Source organism: Lathyrus oleraceus, chromosome 5 (genome assembly GCF_024323335.1).
Source record: "Lathyrus oleraceus cultivar Zhongwan6 chromosome 5, CAAS_Psat_ZW6_1.0, whole genome shotgun sequence".
NCBI classification, from domain to species: Eukaryota; Viridiplantae; Streptophyta; class Magnoliopsida; order Fabales; family Fabaceae; genus Lathyrus; species Lathyrus oleraceus.
The window spans coordinates 612,687,514-612,692,143 of record NC_066583.1 but is presented as its reverse complement, the minus strand read 5'-3'; positions in this window follow the sequence as shown (position 1 = coordinate 612,692,143).

Here is a 4,630-nt window from a genome sequence, read left to right as displayed (position 1 = left end):
CTTAATCCACTAATCTTGAAAGATTACACAACCAATCGTCTAATAGAATAATCTCTTAGCCCTCTCAAGTATACAGACTGCGCAGAGCCACTTGAGGAACAAAAATAATTTAAGCGAAATAGAGTTGTAATGTAAGGCGCTTCTAAGAGTAAGCAAGTATTACAGAAAAGTATTAGAACAAGAGTTTTCACGTAAGAGCAGCAGCTCGTGAAAAAATGAGAGAATATGAATGAAGTTTCGGTGCGTTGCGGATGTAACTCTCTAGTGAGGTAAACTGTCCTTTATATAGTAGTTGAGAAGGACCGTTGGAGTGATGACAGAATCTTGGTCTTTGATGAGCATTCAATGTCATTACTTCTGTGTTTCTTTCTATAACCATTTTGTCTCCCTTTTGAATTCTTTCTTAAAATACTTCCTTTCCTTAGTGAGAATCATTTCCGTTATGCTTTCTGGACTTGTGAATCTTTATCAGAGTCTTGATGTACCAGAGTTATTCTTCAGAGGATGATCACGTTTGACTTCATCAGAGCTTCTCAGAGTACTAGTCTTCTTAAGTATCAGAGTCTGAGACAAGTAGTTTGTTGGAGCTTCTGGATCTTTTTGCTGTCTTTCTTTGATCAGAGTTAAAACTTCTTGGACGTACTCCTTTCTCAGTGGCGTTTGATCCTTTAATACTTTGTATCTGACATACGTTTGTATCTGATATGTGATCAGAGTCCTTCATAACTGTTCAGAGTCCAGCGTGAATGTTCAGATTCCTGCATGAAATTTCAAAGTCCTGCATACTTAGAAAAAATCTCGTTAGAGTGCCATTTTTGGTTTCATCCTTTGTTATCATCAAAATCTTAGAAATCTATTGTAGAACCAGTTTTGTTCTTACACATAGTGCTTGGTAATCTCTCCCAAAACAAACTCAATGAAAGAGGGGTAAGGAGGGTGCCAAGGTATGATCCCAATGCTAATGCTTATGATGAAATTGCATGAGGGATCTTAGGGTCAAAATTGGGGTCTTACAACTGCCCCTATTTAAGGACATTCTAACTGAGGAGGCGAAGGTTTAAATCTTCATGTCGACTCAGTAGAATGGGCTTAAATAACAACATATAAAAACAAATTTTGGTCTTAAGATACCTCATTATGCATATGATATGAATGCAAAAGTAAATTCTTTGTGGGGAAATATTGCCACAAAGGAAAAGAAATCAGAGACCGAAAGTCCACATGAGTATAGTGCATTCCATAAGGAAAACTCACTAGGGAGAGAGAGACTCTGGGGAATAAAGGAGTTATGCATAGGCCAGACTACGACTTAAAACTGCTGGGGGACTCGAGGAATTCCATACAAAAATGGAAAAGACTTAGCCGGGGAACAACAACATCTGTAGGGGGTACGAGTAAGTCAGGATAAAACTGAAGTACTTGAATCATGCAGGGAAAGCGATTTCACTAAGGAAACGCGTACTCAACTTAACTGGGGAAGAAATAAACTTCAACACAGGAGGAGCATAAATTTATTATCTATTACCTATTGCTGGGTGGGGAGATAATAAAGATCTGACAGAGAGGACATCATTCATCGGCTAGGATGAACATATCAAGGATGACTCGCTGGGAAAATCCAGGAGGTAGTATTCAATACCGGTTACTGGGTAAGAATAGCCTTGCTGGGGAAAACTGCAGAAAAATAGGATTTACAACTATCGGTTACTGGGTAGAAGACCAAAGGTGAGAATATCCGTCATCGGTTAGGATGAACATATCAAGGATAAACTCAACACGAAAGAAGATCCGTCATCGGTTAAGATGAAAATATCAAGGATGAACTTGCCTGTGACTGTCAAGGAGGATATCCGTCATCGGTTAAGATGAACATATCAAGGTGTCATACCCCGATTTTGGTCCTGAAAATATTTCATCCACTATGCATCATGCATTCATTTTAATATAAACCCTAATTCACGTCTGAGGTCAATCGTTGACTTTCTGGTCAATTAGTTGACCAAAGTCAACTGTCCATTCCCAAATCCATATTGTCTCGATTTTGATAAACACTGGTCATTATCTAGGCCTTTTCGATCATGGTGCTTTTAATTACAAAATGAATTCTAATTTAAGTTATTTGACTTTTTAATTTTCAAATTGATTTTAATTTCAAATTAAGTCTAATTTCAAATTTCAATTTAATCTTAATTGTTTTTTTACTAATGATTCAAACTCTAATTAATTTTAATTTTCAAATAAATGTTAGAATTGATATCAAATTAATTTTAACAAATTATAGATTAATTTGATTTTAATTGGCTTTATTGGTTTTTGATTTTAAATTGACATTTAGATTAGTCTTGAATTATTTCTAAAATCCATATCCATTTTTATAACCAAATATCCATTTATCCATTAACCCTTTTGACAACCATGTCCATCAAAATCCACTACACGATTTCTAGACTTTAAGTCAATGTATGACGTTCAAAATCTTAACTTTTCATCAATCCACATTCATGTTTAAATTCATATTTAACAATAATGTCCAATAATTTTTCAATCTCAGTTAGTTCCCAATTTTGGTTCAAACCAGTAATTCCAATCATAATGCAAATCTCAATAGAAATTTTCCATAACTATTCAATTTCAATTCCAAACAATTCCAATGTGTATTCATTCATTTAATCAATTCAAATACACCTCGTTTCCATTTCAAATTCAATGGTTCCATTCAAAATTCCAACACATGTCATGGTATACTACAACCATAACCATACAAACATACGTAAACCATTTCAATTCACATGTTCAAAATCACCACTCAATTCCAAAGCTACAAACAATTTCACCCATATTACATAAACCATTCAAATTCATGGAGCTCTTTGTCCATTCAATTTCATTTTCCCCAAATTTCCTGTAATTTGGTTCCATACCATATTACATAAACCATTCAAATTTTCACTCACTTTCAATTACATATTATCTAACCAAATTACAATAGTCACTACCCAACCATTTCATTACATTCGATATATCCCAATCCATTACATATGATTTTTCTAACAGTAGCAAATCAACATCATCAAGGCCATAACACTCCATAAGAATTCCAAAACAGCCCCGCCATCCAATGCGCTTCGTAGCCGCATCCAAGCCAAAATTCCCAAGCTAACCAATAACATTGAATAGTGCATCCCAAACTGGTTCCCTTTACATGAAGCACCTACAAAAGCCAAGAGAACCATAGTTTAAGATTTTTCATTCAAAAAACCATGACATTGGCATTCATTGTTCATCATCATCAGTATTACTAATCAACGACATTCATCATTATCATAGATCATTGACATTCATTATCATTCAGTAGCTACCATTCACCTCCATAAGCAATTTCAACATATAATAACTATGCTAACGTGAATCGATTCATAATTCCAATTCAGTTTTCAATCTACATGTTCTACACTACAACCAATTCCTAAATTTCATCCAAAATCACGACCAATATATAACCATGTTTCACATAAATCCCAAACCTAATCCCATCCAGCTTTCCTTGATTCATCATCCAAGAGTCATGTTGGTTTGCTTTTACCACGTTTCTTCATTTGCGAGCAACATTGCCCATGTTCAAGGTCATGTCCGCCAAACCTACAAAATCAACCAAGTCACGACCACAGATTAGAACATTGCCATGAAGTTCAAGCAGAAGAAGGTCACATGTTCAAACAAGTTAATTCACAATGGACTTAGAAACCTATTACTGCTCTAGCATGAGTGTTCATCGAACCATTCATCCAACATGATCTTGTGACATACCATTTACAAGCAATTGTGTTACATGTTATGTAAAATATGTGACAAACTCAGTTATGAAAACAGGGCAGAACCAATGCATTCTAACCAAGGAAATGAAACAGTTCATGGCAAAACACATCCATCACCATCAGAGTCGTACCTAAATCACCTAACCACAAAAATTGCATCGGAATCTCTCGCTGACCGCCGCAGACAATAACAAAATATGAACTTAGTTGCAAGACATTTCTCAAGCTTCACAATTGAGCCTTTTAATGCTCAGTTTCAGCAAACCAGAGGCATAAGAGTGCAGGTGTATAACGGAAACCTGGAAGGGGCGCTCCACTTATGGCTCATGATTTTTTTAGAACCTAAAGGAAAGAAGGGAAATCAGTTAACAGTTATCGACCATAAAAACTCATAACAGTTCAATGAACTTTTGGAACCACGAAACTCAACGGAGTTCCAATAATGGTCTAACAACCAATTCCTCCAATTGCTAAGCTAACTCATAAAATCTCTGACTCTAACGGAATCTACAACCGATAACCGCCTCCAACCAAATTGATAACCAACTCCCTCAACTTCTCAACAGAAAAAACAAACCTTATAGAGAAACTTTCAGGAGCCCTGAAAACCTCACCATTCTCCAGCCATGTGCACACCCTGCAAAACCAGAGCAAGAATTATGAGTATACCTGCAAGATCACCATGGGATATCGAACCACAAGATAAGAATAAGTAACACCAGCATGACAGATACTTGCCTCACAACACAGCTTGCCATGACAAATATTCAAACTCACATTCCAAGTAAAACCTGCAAATGGCAAAAGAAAAGCAG